The sequence below is a fragment of the Vulpes vulpes genome, chromosome 4 (genome assembly GCF_048418805.1).
Source record: "Vulpes vulpes isolate BD-2025 chromosome 4, VulVul3, whole genome shotgun sequence".
NCBI classification, from domain to species: domain Eukaryota; kingdom Metazoa; phylum Chordata; class Mammalia; order Carnivora; family Canidae; genus Vulpes; species Vulpes vulpes.
In genome coordinates this window covers 16925092-16950369 of record NC_132783.1, presented here as the reverse complement: position 1 = coordinate 16950369, position 25278 = coordinate 16925092, and the positions used below count along the sequence as shown (strand labels likewise).

General features: G+C 37.4%; 1 long non-coding RNA gene across 1 annotated transcript in view; it reads left to right on the top strand.

Annotated features, from left to right (window-relative positions):
* Positions 1–25278, top strand: part of LOC112933645 (uncharacterized) — a 401082-nt gene that overhangs the window by 125443 nt on the left and 250361 nt on the right. The window contains exon 5 of the long non-coding RNA XR_003237709.2: positions 15833–15948. This is a non-coding gene — a long non-coding RNA (uncharacterized lncRNA). The remainder of the gene's footprint in view (positions 1–15832; positions 15949–25278) is intronic.

The window sequence follows — 25278 nt, the reverse complement described above, 5'->3', positions numbered from 1 at the left end:
TGTCTTTTTTTCCTCTCATTTGGAGGCAAATTTTGAAGAACAAACATACGCCAAGATGGGCATTTGTTCAAGTATTTCCATGTTAAATATTAGGCTATATCTCAAAATGTTCTGAAGCAAATCTGAATTTAAAAAAGAAAGAAACACTGAGAATGTTAATCACATACCTCTGTTTTTCTTCTGGAGCTCTTTGGTCCAATGACATGTTTCCTTTCAGCAAATAGGCTTTGTGGGAATGATGTGGGCTATCTTTTTTTTTTTTTTAATTTTATTTTTTATTTTTTTAATTGTAAATGTTCCACACACAGAGAATAAATACCACAGACTCCACCACTTTGGAATGACTTGATTGTGAGTCAATGTCCTTGTTTTCCCTCCTCAAAAATTGTCTCTTCCATTTATATGGGAAACACATGTACATAGTTCCTCCTTTCTTATCGTTAAACAATGTGTGTAATGCATTTCAGCTGGGGATTAAAAAGATCTGGTTCTTTAAACATTTGTATACGATCGGCAAATGTCCTAACATATAGACCTTTTTTCACTGTTGTAATCATTGCCTATATACTCAGCACTTTCTTTTGTGAGGCACATTTATTTTGGTACTGACATACTTAATTTTCTTATGGTACCTCTTTTAGGTTGTGTATCTCAAGGGCATTGCTTATAAAGAGGAACTTGACTCTCAAGTGAAAATGTTTAAGTTTAAAGACTGAATGCAGATTTTTGGCTAAAGATGGCAGAAGAAATGTGTTTGCATCCCAGTTTATTCCTTGAAGTAATAAAAAATAACAATGGTGTAAAACAAATAAGAAAGGCCATGCTCAATGAAACCAGGCACATGCAAGCCATGCCAGCAAAGTGTAGGTGCCAGAAACAGTGACTTTGGGACCAAGCTGAGATGACCTCAGTCTGCTGGCACATATATCTCTGATTCCTGGTAATGATGAGAGAGCGCTTTACAAGTGGGTGCCCGGTCCTGAAAGGCCCCAACCAAGGATCTTTCTCTGGAATGACAAGAGTCTGAGGGTTTGGGTTTGCTACAGGAAGTCATTGAATTCAGGTTTATGTAGCCAAGGAGGAGCAGGGTCAAGGTGTTAACAGAATTACTCAGATATCCCTTTTTATCACAAAAGGCTGACCACTGGGAAGAGGGAAGATGTTAGAAGGCAGATAGATTTGTTAGGGAATCACAGGCTGCTGAAGACTTACATAGTATGTTGGAGCCAGCTCATGGTCTACCGTCTAGAGCTGATTTGTAAATTTTTGAAAGTTTGCAAGTTGATCATTAAACACATTCAAAATTAAATTATAAAATTACAATAATGTTAAAAACAAAGGTAATAAGTACTCGAAACTCAACACTCCTTAATTTCCATATTTTATTATTACCTAATGTTCTTGAGGCATTTACATCGATTGTATCTGATTGGTGAAAATGTTATATTAAAGTGCCCTTCTGTGCATTTCCTCCCAACCCTGTGATCAGTGATGTCACATTGGTAGTTTGAAATTAGCCATGGCGGAAATATTATACTATGAAAATCTGCAAATGCTGTAGATCAGCACTTTGCTTATTGCTTATTATTTGGACTTAGAGTGATAGAGAAAACATTAATGCTGATTAAAATGAACAATGTCACATCTGCAGCACAAAAAGTTGAGGAGGTATCCTTTTAGTGTTTGAATTTATAATTTGGTTCAGTGAGTAAGCTGCTCAAGTCACCAATGAAAGTATGATGTTCCCACATGTGTGTCTTTGCTGTTTCACTTTCATCTTACTTATTAGCTAACTGAAAATATCATCCAGCGTTTGTGTCAGAACCACATTTGCTTGTCATTTGCAAATCATAGGCTGGGTACGAATTTGGTAAAACTCCATAAAAGCATTCTGGGAGAATCAATTGGCTGTACAGACTTTACAATTGTCTTCTGTGATTATTTTGTAAATTGTGTGCTATCCATCCTTTATATCAGTAAAACAGTAAACTTATTATGTACATGTAAAATGCAAATATGTAAAAACATATGTGCATGTAAAAATGCACTGTTTTTAGGATAGTCTGTGAAGGAGTTACACACACCTATAGGTGCTTTGCGATGCTCCAGCAAGATAGCCTTCTCACTCTTCGTTGGGCACGGGAACAGAAAAAATGAAGGTTTAGCAACTTGAATGCAGGGACCATTGTAACTGGTGACATATCTAGGCCTGAAAATTAGTGAAAAGGTATTTTGAGACAATATATTTAAATTCTAGATACTCGCTGTCTCAGGTTTTCTTCCTGGCTCCTCCCACCAATCTCTACTGGTGGTGAAAGAACTGTCTTCATTCAAGGATGTCATTTTCTGAAAAGAATGAACATGGGATCTATACACAGATACTGAACACAAAAGAAAGAGGAATAGGAGCTAATCCATGCAAAGTGGCATGTAGAGAGTCCTTGAGTTATTATTCTTATTTTTATGATGTAAGGCCAATGACTAATTCACATCAGGGTAGGAATTATGCCCACAAGTAGAAAAAAAACATCTCAAACATAGAATTCTCCACATTATCAAATAAATTAAAGACAATATTACTTTTCTGAAATGAGACCTCACAGAAGGGAAACAATGAATCAAAGAAGGAAAAGTTGTGGAGGGATGGAAAGTATTGCTAGACAATCTGAGAAGTTTGGACCCAGCTGAGCTGTTTGAGTATTTGGACACAGACAGATCACCTCAGACATGAAAGAATTCAGGGGACAGAATACCCAAGCATCTTTCTTTTAAAAAGGTCCATGGTGATGAGATCTATGTATATATATATATTCCTTGACTTGAAATCAGAGAACAGGGTCTCATTTCTAATGCTCTTGGAATGTTATTATTATTTTTAAAGCTTTTACTTATTTATTCATGAGAGACACAGAGAGAGAGGCAGAGACATAGGCAGAGGAAGCAGGCTCCATGCAGGAAACCCGATGTGGGACTCGATCCCGGGACTCCAGAATCATGCCCTGAGCTGAAGGCAGGCGCTCAACCACTGAGCCACCTAGGGATCCCTGCTCTTGGAATATTAAAAACAAACAGACAAACTTATGTCTGGGAACTAAGAAAACCTCAGTAAATTGTGCAAACTAGAAAAAGAGGGCATAATGTAGTCACAGATCACAATACACTGAAACTAGAAATTTATTACAGAAAGAAAATAAAATCCCAACCATCTAGAATCAAAAGCAACAACAAGAAAGATGATTCTCAAATAAGTTTTAGGCTCAAGAGAAAATTCAGAACTGAAGTTAAAGAGCAGGTAGAGAAAATACCAATGATAAAACACTACATACTAGAATGTACATTCTAGAGCTGAAGCCATGCTCAGGAGAAGATTCATGGCTTTAAGCTCAAATGACATGATCTTTTCACCGATTAAGTTAAGGGGAGAAAAACTCCAGCAAAACTATTTTTAAAGAAAGAGGAAGAAGTTTCATAAAATTACAGCAAATATTAAGAAATTAGAATACAGAAAGAAAGTAGAGCTAATACATAAATCAATCTCCCAATAACACAGATAAATCACTAGTTAACCTCAGAGAAAGAGAAAGGAGACAGTGCAAACCCACAAAATTAGAAACCGAAGGAAAAATAACCAGATACAGAGGAAATTACAAGAAATGTTTAAGGTTTTTTTTTTTTTCAGATATTGAAAAATCTGGGTACGTGGATGATTTTCTAGGCAAGTACATATTACCAAAATTGATATCAGATGACAAGGAAAACTCAAACTGAACAATTGCAAGGAAGAAGATCCGTTAAAAAAATTATTAAGATGTTGTCCCCTTTGAAGAAGGTCAAGGCTCATGGTGTTCAAAGCTCCACACACACACTTCTCTGAAACTGAGTGGAGAGAGCCTTCCATTTTATTTTTGCAAAGCTATACTGAAACCAGATTCTGAAAAAAAGGAAATTTCACACTTAGCTTCCTAAACTGGAAGTAACCCAAGGTAAAGTTAAATGATGGAAGTAATATGTAGCCATTAAAAAGAAAAATATGCAGCTGTCCTTAGGTGGATATAGAAACATATTGAAATATAATATTCAAATAAAAAGGAAAGGTTCAGAACAATGTATATGTGTCCATTTGAGTAAAAATATGTATAGATTTATTAATGGAGCATTTTTTAAATTGAAGTATAATTGACATACAGTATCTTACTCATTTCAAGTGTGCACAATAGTGATTTGATATTTTTGTATTATACAAAATGATCCCCAGATGAGACATTTATTTACCAATGTGTTTTCACAAGATAGCATATTAAATGAGATTTTTTTTTCTCTCTCATCCTTTATTATTTGGAATTCCCAAGTGCAATCACAACTCAATATTCCATGGAAAACGTAACCCTTCAATCAGACTATGAGAGGTGAAGTGCACTGATCCAGCTTTATCAGAAATCTCCATTAATTTAAAGGGGTAATAGTCAATTCATTTTCATCATATATTTCCAGTTTTCTTTTTAGCTACTTATGGAAAGTAAGTGCCATACTGCAGTTTTGAACAAAATAGCATCAAGAGATCTTACTCTTTTCTCCCCTTAGTAAGTTAGGATTCTTGATCTTTCTTGCACATTCAAATAACATAAAATTTCTTAAAATCTTAGTTCTATCTGGCAAATGTACAGTTTATGTTAGGTTGGTGTGTTTGACTGTTCAGTCTGATGGGCACTGTGTGGACTGCATCTGGGAAAATTTATAGAAGGGGGTCCAGTTCCCTTACAGGATGCTGTGGAAGCAGATTCCATGTGCTAATAATAGAATCTTCAGGGAGATGATTTTGCTTTTTGTGAGGAAAGAATGTTTTGAACTGCTGTATGAGAATTTTGGTGTCCACAATATCCCAGATGTTGCACTATGAATTGTCGAGTCAAATGGTCTACAGGCAGCCAGAATTGGAGTATACAGAAAACAGGAAAGACCAAGAAGTTATTGTAAAAATCTGACGTTGAAGGTGTATTTCAGTATTAGGTAAAGATTTTGGAGATGCTGTTGCCAAAGTGTTTCTAGACCTGGTGCTTATTTATGGTGTATTTTTAAAGGAATATTTGGATATATGATACTGATTGTTAAAATTTGCCCTACTTTGTCGCATATGTCTCGCTGACACCAACTCTAGAACTCAGATATGTATTATTTGAGGGGGATGGATGAGTACCAGATCATTTATAAAAGTGGTAAGAAAAATGGAGGAATCTCTTAGTTGCAGTCTAGGGATGCTTCCTAGGTCCAGGACTCTTTTCCAGCATTCTTGAGCCCAGGCTAATGAAGTGCTAATGGGGTGTTAGTACTGGCTACTAGACCAAGGCATCCAAGAGACAGGAGGGTAAACACTCTTTGAAGTACGTGTCTAATCCTTTGAAGTGTGCTTCTACTGGGAAGATAAGCACTTTTCCTGTCTTAGAGATCTCTGGTTTGATGTCCTACACCCTATGGCATAGATTCTGGGCCAACACATTTGCTCTTTTCAGGTGCTACTTAGGGAAGAAACTGCATTAGAGGAGTGATTCCAAGGTTTGGCCATCTCATGTTCGATCTGGCTAACAGAGCCTCGTATAGGAAACCCTTAGGTAATTGCAAACTGGCTTAGGTGACTTTTCTTATACCTCACCCCTAGAAGAAATGAAAAATATAAAATAGGTCAAACCAGGGTATTATTAACCAGATCCCACTCTACACTTTTCTCCTCTTAGACTTCTCTCCTTTTCCCTCTTCAATACCCCAATTAAATAAAGGCAGAACTGTCTTTTATTGGTCTTTTTATCCTCAGTTCACAGCATAGTCCTTTGTATACCTTGAACACTGAATCCATTTAATTAATGCACATGAACGAATCGCTTCATTATGTGGACTAAAACCCTGAAGAAAATGCTCTGCTACATGATTCTTATAACTTTTAAAAAGGTTCTCAATGTAGCATAAAACCACATAAATAGGGCAATACAATACTTTCTAATCTTTAAGTGTTTAGATCTTGTCCATCTTTTGTTAGGTTTATACCTAAGTGCTTTATTTCTTTTGGGTAAATGGTATTTTTCTTTAAAGATTATATTTATTTATTCATGAGAGACACACACACAGAGAGGCAGAGACATAGGCAGAGGGAGAAGCAAGTTCCTCTCAGGAAACCTGATGTGGGACTTGATCCCTAGACCCCAGGATCATGTCCTGAGCCAAAGGCAGATGCTCAACCGCTGAGCCACCCAGGCATCCCAGGGAAATAGTATTTTGTCTTAAATTTCAAATATTGTTTACACAAGTATATAAGAAAATGATTGGCTTTACTATATTAACTTTGTATTCTGCAACCTTGCTATGGTGGCTTATTAGTCCCAGTAGATTTTTGCGAATTTTTAAAACTTTCTACACACACAGTCATATCATCTGATAACAGAGACAGTTTTCTTCTTTCCTAATCAGTATACCTTTAATCCTCTTCTTGTTGTATTGCATTATCTAGACTTCCCCATGATAATAAAAAGGAGTGGCAAGAGGGGTATCTTTGCCTTGTTCCTGATCATAGTGGGAAAGCTTCTAGTTTCTCTCCATTAAATATCATGTTAGCTGAGATGTACATGTTCTTTATATCAACTTGAGGATGTGCCCTTCTGTTTCTAGTTCACTGAGAGTTTTATGAGTGAGTGCTGCTTTTTGTCACATGCTTTTCTGCTTCTATAGATATGTTTATGTGATTTTTCATATTAAGCCTGTTGATATCATGAATTCCATTACTTGATTTTTGAATGCTGAATCAATGTTGCATACCTGGGGTGAATCCCACTTAATCATAGTATATAATTCTTTTTATACATTCTTGGATTTTTTTAAAATTTATTTTTATTTTTTTATTGGAGTTCAATTTGCCAACATATAGCATAACACCCAGTGCTCAACCCATCAAGTGCGCCCCTCAGTGCCCGTCACTCAGTCACCCCCACCCCCCCGCCCACCTCCCTTTCCACCACCCCTTGTTCGTTTCCCAGAGTTAGGAGTCTCTCATGTTCTGTCTCCCTTTCTGATATTTCCCACTCATTTTTTCTCCTTTCCCCTTTATTCCCTTTCACTATTTTTTATATTCCCCAAATGAATGAGACCATATAATGTTTGACCTCTGATTGACTTATTTCACTTAGCATAATCCCCTCCAATTACATCCACGTCAAAGCAAATGGTGGGTATTTGTCGTTTCTAATGGCTGAGTAATATTCCATTGTATACATAGACCACATCTTTTCTTGGATTTTTTTTAAAGATTTTATTTATTTATTCATAAGAGACAGACATACAGAAGCAGGGACATAGGCAGAGGGAGATGCAGGCTTGCTGCGGGTAGCCTGATGCTGGACTGGATCCCAAGATCCTGGGATCACACCCTGAATCGAAGGCAGATACTCAACCACTGAGCTACCCAGACGTCTCCCACTCTTGGATTCTATTTGCTAATATTTTGTTGAGGATTTTGCATCTATGTTCATAAGAGATATTGGTGTGTAGTTTTCATGTAATGTCATTTTTTTTTTTTTTTTTTGGTATTAGGGCAACGATGGCCTCATTGAATGAATTAGAAGTATTCTCTTTGCTTTTAATTTCTAGAAGGGATTGTAGAGAATTTGTGTAATTTCTTCCTTAACTATTTGGTAGAATTCACCAGTGACCCCATCTGGGCCTGGTACTTTCTCTTTTGAATGTTATTTATTTTTTTAAAGATTTTTTATTTATCTGACACACACAGAAAGGACAAGTAGGCAGAGTGGCAGGTAAAGGGAGAGGGAGAAGCAGGCTACCTGCTAAACAGAGAGGCCAATTTGGGGCTCGATTCCAGGACCCTGAGATCATGACCTGAGCCAAAAGCAGACACTTCGCTGACTGAGCCACCCAGGTACCCTTCTTTTGAAAGTTATTAATTATTGATTCAATTTCTTTAAAAGATAGAGACATCTTTTGATTGTCCATTTCTTATGTGAGTTTTGGCAGATTGTGTCTTTTAAGGATGATCCATTTTATCTAGGCTTTCAGATTTATGGGGATAGGGTTGTTCAGACTGTTCTGTTATTCTTTTGATATCCATGAGACCTGTAGTGATGTCCCCTTTTTCATTTCTGTTATCAGTAATTTCGGTTTTCTCTCCTTTTTTTTTAGTTTTACTGACTGGAGGCTTATCAATTTTATTGATCTTTTCAAAGAACCAACTTTTGGTCTCATTGATTTTCTCTATTTCCTGTTTTCAATTCCATTGATTTCTGTTCTAATTTTTATGATTTCATCTACTTTGGATTTAGTTGTACTTTCTTTTCCTAGTTTTCTAAAGTGGAAGTTTGGTGTATTGATTTTAGATCTTTCTACTGTTCTTCAGCTTCTCTATAAGCACTGTTTTCACTGTATCCCACAACTTTTACTATGTTGTATTTTCATTTTTATTTAGTTTAAAACTTCTCTTGAGATTTCTTCTTTGATTCATGTTGTTTAGAAATGTGTTGTTTAATCTCCAAGTATTTTTTAATTCTCTGGCTACTTTTATGTTGAATGTTTATTTTTAGTCCAAGACATAATCAGTCTGGATTCTTTCCTCCATTTCCTCCATGTACCTTTGAATGGGAAGCAGGGTGTTGTCATAAATTTTTCCAGTATCTTCTGGATGAATCCTTTTAAATGACCCATGAGTACCTCATAGTTAACAAGCTTCAATCAACTTATTTTCTTCTGTCCCAAACAGTTCTACTTCTATGATGCTCGATATACCTTACTGGTAATTCTGCACCCACCCTTTCTGCAAGTCAGAAACCTGGAGATCTTCCTAGATTTTTAGTTTCTCAGCCTTACATATGTAGTTGGAAATCAAGATTTACCAGTTATACATTTGAAGCCTTTTTCTGTTCCCTTCTCTCAATTCCCATTTTCATTAAGTTCAAATCCTCATCTCTTACTTGAACTTCTGGAATAGTTTCTTAATTCATCTTCCTGCTTTTAGTTTTATTTCTCCCATCTATCTTGCATCACTTTGCCAGAGTTATTACATATATATGTAATTACACATTAATTGTAACCTTATAACATTAGTATTAGATATAGATAACAAATATGCATTCGTTATATTTTGATTTGTTTAAAATTATTTTTATTTAAAATTCTTCAGGACACCTGGGTCGCTCAGTGGTTGAGTGTCTGCCTTTGGCTTGGGTCATGATCCCCGGGGTCCTGGGATCTAGTCCTGCATTGGGCTCCTTGCTGTGAACCTGATTCTCCCTCTGCCTATGTCCCTGCTTCTCTCTGTGTGTCTCTCATGAATAAATAAATAAAATCTTAAAAAAATTCTTCAATAGCTTAAGATTCTTCCTAATGCCTAGAGAATAAAGTATAAATCCCTTTATAGAGCATATTTAATTATTTTAATTTGACCTTTGACCCTTGACCCTTTATTGGTTCTTGCCTTCATTCTTAGAAATTTGGTTACTGTTCTGTAAGAAAAGGGCAAGCATACTTGTAGCTGCTCCTCAGAGGTCACCTTCCTGTGAGGTCTCTCGGAAATATTTCTTTTTCCCTCCTCCATTTAAATGCTCCTCCTTTGTTTGTCCAGGTCCTTTTCTTACTCTTTCAATGCCTCTCCCATTTTGTTTCAGGTAACTGTTTACAGGTAGACTCTCCAGCTGTGAGCATCTTAACTGTAAGGACTGTATTTTGTTCATCTTTCTTTATTTTTTTAGCCCAGAGCCTTGCCTGTTGTGCATGCCCAGCAAATGTTTGTTGAATGAGGTTGAATGTGCAGAGCTTTGTAAGATTATGGTGAAGGCCTGGTTGTGGCTTCATTAAACCTGAGCCATTCAGACCACCAAAGGAGCTTTGTCTGAAGGGAGAGTGGCACCAATTAGTGTAGATTGTTGCAAGTAGAATGGAAATAAGCTAGAGAAAAGCTCCAGTCTCATTGAGGTCCTGGGGGAACATACTTGATGCCTTTGAGTGAATATGGTTTAAAACTTGATTCATATGAATTTTTATTGTAATTTTCAGTGATCTTTCCTAGAGCTATAAACACTTAGATATTGTTAGTCAGATCCTTATTCCAAAAAGAACGCCAATTTGTATTTTAGTTGTCTGGAATTGTAGTCCCTCTTTATTTCAGTCTTTTTTGTGCTTTTTGATCTTTCAGTTAGCTGGATCTCAAAATATCAATGAAGTCTTTCCCTGACAATGTCAACAACTCCTACTCTCTTCCTGACCCTCTCATTCCCTCTGCTTTTTGTTTTTCTTCTGTTCTAGTACTTTAGTAGTGTTTCCTGTAGTAGATCTATATAGGCTTGCATCAGCCTGTAACCATGAGTTCTGAGAGGACAGTCACAGCGTCTGTCATTACATTAAATTTTTTCCTGCAGGGCCTAGTAAAGTTAACTTGCATTATATAGGTGCTCAGTAAGTATTGGGTGAATATATAATTTAATAATGGCAGTGGCCTAATAAAGCCTGTGTAGATGAACAAATAATGACCTCAAAAGCAATTCAGAGATGTTCTTGTTTGAAAAGAATTGAGTAGGTGATATGGTTTAGACATTATATCATCTAAAGACTCAATTTCCTATGGCAACTAATGTGGGGTTAAGAGGACATTCTGTGCAGTTCAGCAATTTGAGGGAAGCCACAGCTGGATAGAGGAAAGAAATGAGTGTTTGGAAGGGCCAGGGGAACAAGATAGGAAATCCTCAAAGGCAGCTGTCCACTTGTACTCCTGGAAAGAGTGGGGGATTGGAGGGAGGAGAAGTCTACTGTTGTAAATAACTCAACTTGCCAACCACTCATTGAGCTAGCCACAGTGTCTGTGTGGGAAGAGTAATTTCTGATAAAAATAGAGGAGAACTTTCTCTTCTTTTTCTTTTCTTTCTCTTTCTTTCTTTCTTTTTTTAAGTTCAAGTACTTTAAAAGAAATTGTGGGAAGATTTAATCATAGGGTAGTTCTTTCTTTTCTGAAAGAAGGAAAAGACATTTCAATTTTAAATTCAGGGGGTTGAAATGATTATGTCATTTCAGCTAGAGTAGAGCATGTCAACAAGTGGACATGTTTTCATTGTGGAAAGTATGACTTGAAGATGTAACATTTTAAATTAAAAAAAGCAAATGATTTCTGTTGTGGGTTTTCTTTCCTCCACAGGGACACTTAGAACTTAGCTGCATTTAGAAATATAAACTAAAAATATCAGGCATTCATTCCTGTCTTAGAAATAGAAATCTTATTATGTGGGTTGGATTTCTTAATATGGTTAAGATATACTGAAAACAGAACAAAGGTTGTCCCTTCAGAGACAAACTTTGCTTAGACGTATTCTGAAAGATCAGCCTGCTGATTTATCTAAATATTTATGTTTTAATTATGGGAGTTAGTAGATAAAAAGACGTGTTGACTACTATTAAGGTTCTTGATTTCTTTCTTTCTTTTTTTTTTTGGTTCTTGATTTCTAGTTCAGTGCCTTATTTATCATGAAAATATCCTTTATAATTCTTTGTACCTAATAAGCATTTGATAAAGATGTGCTGAATAAATGAATTTTAAAATATTTGGAGTGGAAGTGTTCATTAATTACTTAATGATGATATTAGCCACCAATAAGTACTAAATAATGATAATAAAGGTGTTGTTTATTAATTATATTAATATAGAAATTAGAAGTATAAAAATAATTACATATACTGGTCTTTTTAAACCCAACATTATTCCATTGTTTAATTAAACTGTAGTTTGTATAATATAACAATATTCAGAACAGTGTCCTTCCATAGAGAAATCAGACAGATTAACTCTGCCCAAATATGAATAAACATTCAGAACCATGAAGCTGTAGAGGTTATTAGCTCTGAATATAAAGTGTTGAATAAACAAACTTCTGGTCAGAGTAATTGGTTGCTTTCTTTATTTAACTAATTAAAAGATACAGCTAAGTAGAAATTTACTTTGCTAACAAGGGACATTTTCCAAAGTGATTTTGCCACTTGCTCCGTCATGACTTTAGGCAAATTCTTTTCTTTTGCAGCCAAGCCTTTCATGCATGTCATTATTATTTTTTTTCTTTAGATGTAAGGACATGTGTATGCACATAAAGTAACATATGTTGATTGTAGCTTCCTTCTAGATGTGCAAAGTTATTTTTTCCTATAACAGAATTTTCCTTTATAAACCAAGATGCTTTGTTATTAGTAACAAGTTATTTAGGCCTCATAGCCAATGGTACTTACTACCCTTGCAACTTGTTGGAAAACAGCACAGATTTCAATGTTTTTAACATAGACATTTCAGGAGAATTAAAATCAATTTTCTTTCTTTTTTCCATGATATTTGTTTTCAGGGAAGCCTTTTTGTTTTTTTGTTGAGGGGTGTGTGTGTCAGATTGCTTCACTTAAAGCATGGTTTCAATTCAGAGTTGTTCTCTTGAGTAATCTTGATCTTCTCACTCAGGGGGGCTGGATTCTGACCTCCTGGATTCCAATTCCTGTTGTGCCATTTATTACCGGCGTGGCTTCAGTATAGCAGTTCTGTTATTCAACCTCAGTGAGCCTCAGTTTCCTTATTTGTAAAATGGGCAAAACAATAGTAGGGCTATTGTAGGATTGAATGAGATAGCATTAAGGCCCTTCAGATGGTACTTAGAGTAGAACATTGTAAGCATTCACTGAAGGTTGTTGATTATTACAGCTGGACTTTGTATTTTTTCTCCTTTGTTCAGCCTTACTTTTTATGTTTTTCTTCTTCTCAGGTCAATTCTTTCACTTAACTTTTCCCAATGTATTTGTTTTTCCTCTTTTGGTTAATTTATTTTATATACATGAACATACCTTATAAAATAATGGGACTGGTTCCCAGGAGAAATTTTTTGAATAGAACTCAGTATTATTATGCTTCCTACTGTATGTATGGAAATCACTTATTTAAGCATGAAAACAATATTTTACATGTGAAATACACCTAGATATTGTTACAATGATTCCTCTTTCAATGATTCCTGTGTTGCTGTATGTGTTTCTGGATATTCATTACCTTGCCTTTGCAAATTTCATGTATAGCCCTACATGTACCCGCTTCTTTGCTCCTGCAGAGTCTTCTTTCTCTGGTTTCTACCTACCTGTATATTCCCCCTTGCCCTGTATTAGAATGCATTTTCTTCTAATATTGCTTCTATGTGACACTCATTAGCTTTCTATTCTGTATCCCAGATATCCTATGTTCAATCCAATGAGGCCGATAAAAGAGCAGAGTTAACATTTATTCAAATATGGCAGCAGAAAGAGAAAGAACAAGTTGATACTTCTCCTCAGTGCGCCCCCACCCCCCCGCCTCCACTTCCCCAGTGTTTTCCGAAGCAATAGATTCACAACTGTCTTGTATGCTGGTGACAAGAGAGGAACAGTGAAGGGACTGGAGAAATTTTGCTTTCTAGGTACTTCCCAGTACTCATTGGATAGCATCCAAGCTCCCAACAGGGTGCACGTGTTTTTGGAGGCTGAGCCCATATAGCCTCTTTGACTTTAGCTTTTAAAATGTATACCCTCATATAATTTAAAATTTATATCCTGGTAATACTAAATGGCTTGCAGTTGCAAAGACACATGTGTCTTTGTTCACACCCTTTTGTAATTTGGAATGTTCCTTTGCCCATCTTCACCCGGCTGACTGCAAGACTCCAACCCATCTTTCAAAGCTCAGGCCAGGGACTGTCTCTGCTGGGAAGCCTTCCAGGACAGCCTTTCCATTCTTCATATGGTACCAAATGCCCTCTTTCCCTCGGATGCCATTGCACGCTGTGAATAGCTCTGTCATTATGTCCTTTCTTAATTTGGAATGATCTGTTTATGGGTCTGTTTTCTCTGCTGAATTAAATTCCATGACAGCAAGGGCCAGATAGTATTCAATTCTGTATCCCCACCATGGAGCATGGTGTGTGGTGCAGTGTACGCAAGCTAGAGTTATTTGTAGAACTCTTAAACTGACCTCACCGGGATCCACAGAGACAGTGATGAAGTAATTCTTACTTCCTTTCATGGGGCTTGCCTAATAATGGCCTCAGCATTGGAATTCCTTCCAGACAACTTAACCAGCCGGATAATCTAACCCTTCTCCGATTTGTGGTCTTATTCCAGAAGTGACTGTGTTTTCTAACTTGGGATTCATAGCTTTACATTATTTGTAGACTTTTTTCTTATGTTGTAATATAGCTTGTTTGCCAACAGCATGTATTTCCCATTTAGTCATTTGTTCTACAGATCACTTATTAAGATGATGGACTTTCTAAACACATGAGACAAATGCCTATGAAATGCCTGAAACAAAATGGGCCATGTGGCAGATTTTCTCATAGAAGAAACCCGTAGGCACGTAATAGGATGCCTCTCACTACAAAACAAACAAGCAATTACCTGAGCCGCTTCCTGTGAGAAACTCAGCATCCTACCACCCATGGTGATGACTCCTGTGAGTTTTTTGGAGGGGTTGCATCATTCTAAGGAAATTCATTCATATGTTTTTCAACAAGAGCACATTTTATTTTCTTGGACAGAAAACAAACTATATGTCTTTGTTCAAGTTTACTTTCCTCTTTCTACTTTGCCTCTTGTTTTTTAAAAATGAATATTGAAAATGCAATTTTGAAAGGTAGTAGGAAAGACTGAATGGTGGTTGTCATAGGCTGATAAGTGGGGGGCAAACTGGGCTCACGAAACATCTGGAATGTTTGTGATGTGGTAGTTGCCTACATTGTCTTCTTCTTGGCTTCAACATTAATCAGTGACTTCTAGAATTAAATTTGGGATATATTTAAATCACAGATGCTTATTAAGTCTGATACCAATCATATTTGATGAATCTGCTCTTGGATTTTCTCTCTGCATTACAATGACCTCTTCCTTTCTTATATTAATTTAAAGTTTTCAAAAATACTATGAAAATGGAACCTTAGAATAAATTATATTTGGAAATATTACTGACAATAGATTTTACAAATACATCAAGTGAGATGATAGGTATATTTAGCTCTAGTAGATAAAAATCTATTGTGTGAAATGATAAGTCAATATAATTTTTAGAGTGTCAGGAGTTCTGATTTTGCTTTATTTATTTATTTATTTATACTTTATATTAGATGAAATACTAGTCATTTTGTAGTTTGTATCTACTGGAACTCCAGGCTCAACTTTCTAGCATTAGCTTCTTCATGTAAAATTATCAATTCATCTGAACTCTTTGTAGAAAATCATTTATTTGAATTTAAAATGCTCAAGTTTTAGTTTTCACTGAAAACTGATGTGTTTATTATGTTAGCAAGTTTAACTTAAATAGTTTCATGAAATTTGAGGTTGTAAAAGAAATACAGATTAGAGACAAATTGTGGGGTATTATGCACTTTCCATCTGGAAATTACTATAAGATTTTGATAGGAAGTCTTTAAAGTTTCATTTCATAAATAATAGTTTTTCAAGTAGCTATAGAAAACTATCTTATTTATGCTAAGAAGAAAACGCCTTCAGGGGTCTGTGATTATTAGTTATTATTCTCTATTACATGGCTTATTTCTCATAGTCTTGACGTTCAGTGGTAGAAATAAAATGAGATCCCTTAGCTGTGAGGTTAGATACCAACAAAGACACATTTTCTGCCCACTGCTCATAGAGATTAAGAGGCAAAATTTTACTTCGAAAGCTGTGGTCTGATGGCAATGGGGTGTTTAGAAATCGCAACTTTGAATTTAAAGTTGGAGATGGTTGAGTTGGCATTTCTGTCCGATGTGGTTGAGTATCTGAAAGCAGTTCCACATTTCTTTATCAGGAAGCCAGGCTGACTTGTGATGAAAGATGATGAAGACAAATCCTAAACAGGGCTTCCTGTTTGCTTAAACCTCCAACCCAAGAGAAAATCGCTTCCAGTTTCCCTGGACAATCATGGTAATATATTTTCTTTTCAGATTGTTAACAGACTGTTCGGCTTGTACTTGGCATTTCAATCATAGGGAAAAAGGTGAAGCCCAAAAGACTGAATTTTCATTAGGAATCTGAAATTGGATGACCTTTGAAATTAACCTCTGCTTCTCCTCCTCTTCTCTTTAGTAAATATATTATTCAATAATTCATATTAATTGATTTTCTGCTCCATGGACAGGTTTAAGATGGTTACTGTGATGGATATAAAAGAAGAAAATGTAGCTTCTGTCCTCAGAGCTCACTGTTACTAAAAAAAAAAAAAAAAATTAGGTCAGAATACAGATGTTTCAATTGAAAGATAGTAACTACTCTGAAAAAATGATTAGATTGTCCCTTTTAAGATGAATACTGTTCACAATGGGATTTTTAATTTTGTGAATGATTTTTGGGATATAAAAAGGAGGAAAGAGAAGAAGTGGAGTTGGGGAAGAGAGCAAACTTTGTGGAAAGACTTAGAATTTTCCTAGAATTCTGGGATATCCAAACCATGTTTGGGCAGGGGATGAAAAACATAAGAAATTGATCTCAGCTTTATTTATGCAAGAAAAACTTGTTTTAAAGAGTTTGGCTGAAGATCACTATTATACTTTATGAACTGGTTTGACTGTTACTAATTTCTTCCCGGTATTCCTTATTTTAGAATATTAACCTTATGACCAGTGTTAAACATAAACTTATGACCAGTTTTAACATTTTTTTAAAAAGGAAGAATGGCAAAATTTGATACTTAGAATAACTGATATTTAGAAAGATGAAATTATGTTAAAATAGTAAAGTAAGTTCTATAAACAATACAAGTAATTACAGTACCTTCCTGTTACACTAACTCATGTTAGCAAACATGGATTGAACATTTACTTCGCTGACTGTCTTGCTAATTGCTGTACCTGCATTTCCTCATTTACCCCTGCGAATAGGGGTAAATACGTGGGATACATTTTATAGAAGAAGAAATTGGGACAAAGGTGAAGCAGTTTTTCCATAATCAACCTCAGTGTCCATACTTTGCACTTCCACTCAAGTCTTTGCTTCTAAAGAACATTTTGACCTTTTTCTTGCTTTCTAAACTTTTATCTGCTTTCATTTCTTTTTTCTTTTCTCGTTCCTATCGTCTAATTTTCTCCCTTGATTTCTTAACCCCTCTTCCATTTTCTTATAGCATATCCCTGGTCTGTCATGGATTTTTTTTTGTTTGACAGCCCACCGAATACCTCTTGTTGCTGTTGTGCTCGAAATCAAATGTGCAGATGATAGATAGCCTTTTTTTTACTTTTACAGTCTGATGTAGATATGAATATGCCAGATACATACATGTGTTTTGTTTGATTAGAAGTTGAAGTACATGCCAACAGAGGCCTGATGTAATTCTTTTTCATGAAAGGGGCAGAAAGGATTCGAAAGAATAAGAGATTTATCGTTTAACACATTCATCTGTACACACATATATGCACACAGTTGTTTTTCTTGGGAAGCAAATGATAGAGACTCTGCCCATAAAACATGGGCAGCATGTTTGGTCATCCTGTAAAGAAGCCCAGCAAATTCTTCCTACCACAAGTTAATTGTCTATTAGAACACAAGGGTTTCACGTTCTTTCCATCAGCTCGCATCAATCCCTGACATCTACTGTGGCAGAAATCTGAATTCTTAGCCTGTTGAAATGTACAGATAGTCTTTCAGAAAATTCAATTTAGAATATGGCACTATCTTTACAATTTGGAGTGCCAGTGGAATTTGGTCATAATCAATTAGATAGGCCCTTTAACTAAGATGTTCTTGTAGGGTACCCGTTGTCCTGTACGATGCTCATTATTTTCAGATGGAGCTATGATCAGGATAAAGGCCAGGCTGCCGCTGGAGAGAAGCAATTTTATTGGATAGTTATGCTTTGAGTGGCCATACAGGTAATTGAAAGATGGATTTCCCTGATCAGATAAAACCAAAATAATCTCAAATTGCTCTGTCTTCTCAATGCTTTCAAACCTTGTTATTTCAATGATTACAAAACAGTTTGGCATGTATGAATTCTTTGACAATGTTTGGAATCTCAAATTATAAAAATAAATGTTTTTATATCATGCCTGACCCTTGCTAGTTAGTCATTAATGGTTTTGCCCAATATGGAATTCTGAATCTAATGATTTCCCTTCTGATCATCTATGTAAGAGCTAAAGAGACTAAAAAATGTATAAGAATATATTTTAATTGAATAGTAAGCAATATATGTAATGCCATATATTCATAAGAGATGATGCAACAGAAGTGGATTTTTTTTTTTGACTTATGTTCCGTTGTCTTCCCTGAGCAGTTTATGAGTCAAGGGGCAGGGTTAGGGCCCATAGGTGGTGTTATAAGCCATCACCATCATGTTTTTTTAATATAGCTAAGCTTCTATCAATTTTTTTGCATATCAAGGTCCATACACAATTTTACTGAAAAACAAAAAACAAAAACCCTGGGGCACCCCAGGTGGCTCAGCAGTTGAGCCCTGCCTTTAGCCTAGGCCGTGACCCTGGAGACCTGGGATAGAGTTCCGCATCAGGCTTCCTGCATGGAGCCTGCTTCTCCCTCTGCCTGTGTCTCTGCCTCTCTCTCTCTCTCTGTGTCTCATGAATAAATAAATAAAATCTTAAAAAAAAAATCCTGCAGCTAAAATTGTCTAAAAATTCACTGTAGTAAATTAATATTTGATACTATGAAAAATGTCCACTTTATATGACCTGGAAAAAAAAAAGCTGATTATAAATCTGGAAGATGGAAGCAGTACTGGAAAAAAAAAAAGGCAGGGGGTGGCAGCTGTGGGAGTGAAGCAAATCAAAACAAAGAAAACTCAAAAAACCCCAAAAGGCTGAATATATTTACAAGATTGTTTTGTGTAATCTACAAACTGAAAGAAAAAGACACAAAAAATATGAATAACATGTTTGTACTGCTTCGTTTGGCCAAGCTATTAAGGATTACAGGAAGAGAATGTGCTATTGCTTAAGATGATGAGAAATTTATATTAAAAAAGAAATACTGCCCATAGCAGGAAGGGGAAATTGTCCTATTAATTACCTGGTTATCTTATCAGGGCTCTAATTTTGGGGGTTTCTTGGAATGCAGGGCCGACTTCAGGAGCAGAGCTCGGAGCTGCTGGGGCAGCGAATCCGAGCTGAGTGGTTTGCAGTATTTGTGTTCACTCCGCGTTCAGGCTTCAGAGAAGGAGCATCGGCCCCTGGGCAGGTTGGGCGCCCTTGAGGGTGAGAGGGCCCTGCTTGTGGCAGAGGGCATGGGAGGGTGAGAGTGGGGCTGTGTGTGTGTGGGGGAGGGGGTTTAGAGGGTTGGGGGGTGCCCCCAGCACACTGGGGCCAGGGCAGGGGTCCTGTGTCCATCCTCTGGGTCAGGGTGGTGTCCGACTGGACACCCCTTCAATAGAGCAAGTCCTCAAATCCAGAATCACCTGAAGGCAACAGGGCAGAAATGAGACTGGCTTAAGCCACTTCCTTCGCAGGTAGTTTTGAATGATGCTGGTTCTAAGTGTTTGAGGGCCTTTGCTTCAGTCCGTGAGATTACAGGGTGGTTACCTCTCAGGCGGTAGAGGTTATTCTCTTTATCTTTCTTTTGTAGAAATAAGCATGTAGAAATTTTGTAGTTCTAGTAAAGCATCCATATAGTCTCTGCTCAAAAAGAAAATCAAAGAATGCTAAAATGCAATATGGTGTGTGTAATTCAAAATATTTATGTTCCTTTGGACCTCCAGAAAACAAATTATTGTGTGGAGAATATTTATCTTCCCAATTTGAGTGCAAGTTTGAACTTTAATCCCATTATTCTTGGCCCTCGAATCCCGGGGCTCAAGATTGAATTTCTATTTCTTTCCCCCCCCCAAACTATGTTATTTGTGGATTTAATTTATACAACTTCTGAATGATGCAACTGGTTGCCCAAATTGATACAATTAATTACAACAATTTTTTAATATCTCATAAACCTTCTGATCTTAGAGGATGAGGCTTTAAGAGTATCTAGGTTAATGGCTAGCAAGGAAAATAGCCCATATATCACAATAATAATGAGCATGTAAATAAAAATGGTAATAATACCAAAATAATAATAAAAATACAATAAATTTTATTTATTTATTTTCTCTTTTTTTATAAATTTATTTTTTATTGGTGTTCAATTTGCCAATATATAGAATAACACCCAGTGCTCATCCCGTCAAGTGCCCCCCTCAGTGCCTGTCACCCAGTCACCCACACCCCCCCGCCCACCTCCCCTTCCACCACCCCTAGTTTGTTTCCCAGACTTAGGAGTCTTTCATGTTCTGTCTCTCTTTCTGATATTTCCCACTCATTTTTCTCCTTTCTCCTTTATTCCTTTTCTCTATTTTTTATATTCCCTGAATGAATGAGACCATATAATGTTTGTCCTTCTCCGATTGACTTATTTCACTCAGCATAATACCCTCCAGTTCCATCCACGTTGAAGCAAATGGTGGGTATTTGTCATTTCTAATGGCTGAGTAGTATTCCATTGTATACATAAACCACATCTTCTTTATCCATTCATCTTTCGATGGACACCGAGGCTCCTCCCACAGTTTGGCTTACAATAAATTTTATAATCTTGCAAATAGTACCCCCTTTTGAGTTTCACAAAAACATATATATGAAATATGATGCTGACACAGCCTTCCTGTGCCAATATTTCAACACCAATAAAAATTGCAATCAAATTTTCCCCACAGCCATTGTACAGGATCACCTGCCTTTTCTTAGATGTTTATGTTTTTGAAAACTGACATAAAATTGGTATCAAGCAATCCTGGTAAGCAGGATTTGTGATCCATTTAACAAAATCTATACTGGAAGAACTGTTTACACTGGATGACTCCTTGATGTCGCTGGCCGCTGAAGTGGGCGTGACTGCCAGCTGATAGTAAATGTGATACATTTTATATGAATTTTATATGATTTCACACACATTCCCTCATTTCAGTCCCATGTAAACCCTGTGAGATAGATGGGGCCGAAATTAGACATTTTTACACGTGTGAGGAAAATGAGATCTGACCAAGTTAGGCAATTTGACCCCGGTCAACATGTCCAAGAGTCATGTAGAGTTGGGAGAGGACCAGGTTATCGGGCTCGTCTTGCACGCATACTGCCACTCAAGCTTCCTATTCTCGAGCTCTTGCCCTCCTGTCCTTGCTCTTAGCAGCGATGCTGTGCCCTGCAGCCCAGGGCCAGCTCTGCATCCTTCTCCTCTAGTCCCAAGTCAGGTGGGCAGTAATGCGAACTCCTCTTCATAGACAGAGTTAAGAACCCTTTCTTTCCTGAGCTGCTTGTCTTCAGACAGGGAAGCTGAGTTCCAGGTGCAAAAGCAGAGCTGGGCTGTGGGCTGAGCATTCTTTCTGCTTCATGTTGGTTGACATCAGTGTGGCAAAGGGAAAATGCTACTTAAAAACACAGCTAATTATTGCTACATCTGCCCCCAAACGAGGGGAACACTAGCTAACTGGAAGTGGTGGCTTTTTATTTAGAAAACTCCTTTTTGTGCCCTTTCCATGAAAAGGCCAGCCCTCCGTTCCCCTCCCTGGACTACGGTGGTGCCATAAGGTCTGAGCAGCAAGAGAGCTGGGATCAGAATGACCTGTGGGCTAAGGTGGCCAAGTGCTTCTAACGGGAGGGTGTGTCGTGATGGCTATTAACTGAAAGTGTTGGGAGACCTCCACCTTTGTTTAACTGAAGTTTCACAACTCTGCTAGAGAGATCCTCCCGTGAGGATCTTTGAGTGAGTGGTGTCTGTGGTGTCTGCAGGGAGAAGAACTGAAGAGAGGGGTCGGTGGCTCACATCTGAATCTGCATTGGAAAAATGGAAATAACACCTGCTAGAGGTTAGAGTGAATTCTAGATTTCAGTGGGAACCAGAAAATTGATGTAGTGCATAGGGGATAAGCCACAGCAGATCTGTAGGGATCTTGGGCAGGGCAACAGACTGACCATTTGATGCCAATCTGCCAATTTGATGGGCATCTCAAAGGTTATGCTGACTTCGATTGACTTCTTGCTTACACACACAAAAAACTAAAAAGTCATTACTGATTACTCTTGAGAAACCTGAGAAGAGGCCACGGCCAGTGAAGTATCCTGAGAAGGTTCTCAGATTTATTTTACTGTGGAAACCAAGAAACTGTAAACATCAGTGGGGTCAGCCTTCCTTTTTTTCTTTCTCCTTCCCTCCCTTTTTTGCATTAAGGGAATCTAAGCCTAGATCATTGTCCAATGTAGCCAAGGCCAGATGGCCTGTGAGTGCTCACAGATGTAGGACTGTGGATTCAGAATCAGAAGCCCTGGTTCTGGATTCTACTTTTTTCTTGTCTTCCTTACCTTCATGAACTTCAGCGGCCTCTCTGGTAAAATGGGGAAAGCAAAATCATATTTGGGTATGATTTGGGGGTATTTGGGAGACCAGATAAGATTTGAAAACTGCCAAGGAATGTTAAAATGTTTTACTGGTTTTTTTAGGAGGTTATTTATGGTGTCATTATATGGAGAGGATTCTTCTGGCTTTTTTGAAAAAGTCTGAAAACTGTAGCAGTGGTATAATGGAAGTGACTTCATTGTTCCTTGTGCGTGCGAGGCTGCAGATCGAGGCAATGGGGCAGGTAGTGAACTTTATAGAGTGTCTTTTGGGACAGTGACCTTCTCGTATTCCAGGTAGGCCTTCTGAATGATATTGCTTTACTTTTACTCTTTCTTGTCTTTCTTTTTTTTTCCTTGAAAGAATTAGAATGAAATGGAAAAGTTCTCATTTTCCCTTAAGGAAGTTAAGGGTATTTCTTAGTAAATCAAGAAGTTCAGACACACCATCCATCGCAGCTTGAGGTAAACTCCTGTTGTGTTTAATTGTGCCTTTTGAAAGTCAAATTCCGGAGGATTCTTGGTACAGTGAGTCATGAGGAATAGTAGGGACATAGCATGCTCCTAGGCTGGAAGGGCTGTCATGGCCACTTACTACCTCATCTCCCCTTGTCTCCCATTATGGCTGCACAGTACTTGTGGGAGAAAGTTCTAGGGGTTGGAGGGAAGGAGAAAGAGATTAAGGAATATAAATCGATATGGTATCATTCCTATAAGAAAAATAATCAGCTTCACTTTCATCTTCCTGTAGCACTTTTGTATTTGGTGGGAAAAAATGAGCAAGTGAAAGACATTATTTATAATGAACGGTCTTCAAATTTATCTTCACTTAGATTATTATTTGTGATAATGTCTTAAAACTTCTAATCTTTTTAAACCTGAGTATTTTAATAGAAGCAAGTTTCTTCTGTGAGAGGAATACTCCATAGACGTGTTTGCCTCTAGGGCCTGGAAAGAAAGGAATCTGTTTTACATCCTGAAGCAGAACTCCTCTGCCTCCCTTCTGTTCAGCCAGTTGTAGGGAAGGATCTACCCCTTTAATCACAGAGGCAAGAAAATACCAGAGCAGATGACTTTGGCAGGTTTGCTAGAGGCTGGCGGCAGGTTGGCCAGGCCAACAATCAGTGGCTTCCAGAGTTCAGCATGACAGGAAGCTGGGGGCTGCCACTCAGTCTGGTCATTAGTTAGGAACTACTGAGACTGTTGATTAGTCCTTGCAGCACTGGAGAATGTGTGCATATCTGGCTCAGGGGACAGCGAGGTCCCAGAACATCCCAGACATTTGGTCGTCAGCCCTTTCATTCCCCCATCACTCAGGAAGTTAGAAAGAAAATGAAAACAAATTAAAAAAATTTAAAAAAAAGCATCCAAGTTGTTTCTTTCATTTTCCATTTCCTTTAACAACACGATTTTTCAACATTCTAATGAAATGCTAAGTCATAGATATAAGGATGTCAAGAAGTATAATTGCACATTCCACACAAACTAAGCCTCCTCTGAGCATGAGGAAACTAGGAAATAAATTACATTCTGATTCAACTTTCACAATGAAATGAATACTATTTAAAAAATATCAATGAATTTGTGAACTTCTCTGAAAGGTGAAGAACAGTTGTGACAACATTATCTTGAGAGGATAGGGAGAGAGGTTGGTGGGAGGGCGAGAGATCATTGGGACTGGGGAAGTAACAACAGCACACCAACACAGAAATAAGGGTTGGAAACTGGCCTCCTGCAGTGGCCGCCACTTCCTTCTTCTGTCTACTTAGCTGTACTCTGCAGACACACAATAATCACCCCAGCGGGTCTAGGGATCAAATGACGGCACTGCTGAAGGATTAAGAGCAATTCTATCCTCTTGGCTTGGACTTTGGAATTTTCATTAAAATGACCTTGGGTGTGGTGAGAAAGGAATTCAGGCAACAGGGATCAAGTCTTAAACATCTTACCTGGGAAAACAACCAAAGGGCCCCTTTTAGAAAGAGCCTTCTTTCTGGGCCTCAAGCAGAGCTGTCACACTTGTTTTTCTAAGTGTTTCTCACATGGGATTAGTCTCCAGATATGTGAAAAGTGAGGAGTTTAAGGGTCTTAGGTAGGCAGAATGAGGGGAAAAAATAAACTGCAATAAGCTAGTGGCAGACCAGACCTCTTATATTTTCTAGGCTCTGTAGTCTTGACTTATCTGGAGACTGACCTCCTTCTTCCTCTTCTGATCCTTTTGCCTTCAACCGAAGAGCGGGTGCTCCATCTGCTCTTCATGTCTGGTTATTGTGAAGAATACTGTCTACATGCAGAGACCATGTTGGTCTTGCAGAGGCAGGAACTTGCCTCTGCAATTGTGGACAGATTGGTTGCAGGGCTGGAGAATGCAGGCCTTGGAATGGTAAGCTGGAGAAAGGCAGCGGCCTCAAGAATTAATGATTCCCCAAGTGGGGAATCTGGAGGCAGACAATCTGATGATGACTAACAAAAGTTTACAAAAAGAATTGATTTATCAGAGTGGTTCTGTGTTTATGAGCTTGTGGGGTGCAAGATACCATTTTCCTTAAAATAATATTTTCTTGAAGCAACTTAAAGTTATGACACTTACAATAAAGGAGACTGAGCTAACATATATTAAGTCAACTGTTTTGTAAAGGAAGAGCCACAAAGAATAAAGTGATTGTAAAAAGCATTAATAATAAGAGAATATGTAAAAAAAGGGTTCCTCATTCCATTCTTGCAGAGCTTCCCAACCTGTTCTGGGTTGAGATAATATTATCACTAATTGCAAACCAAATTAGAAAGACCATATATCCCTACCTAAAGGATTATTCCCCAAATGTCTCTGATTAGGGGTGTTAAATGGGTATGTATATTTGTATTATAATATATATTATACTATATA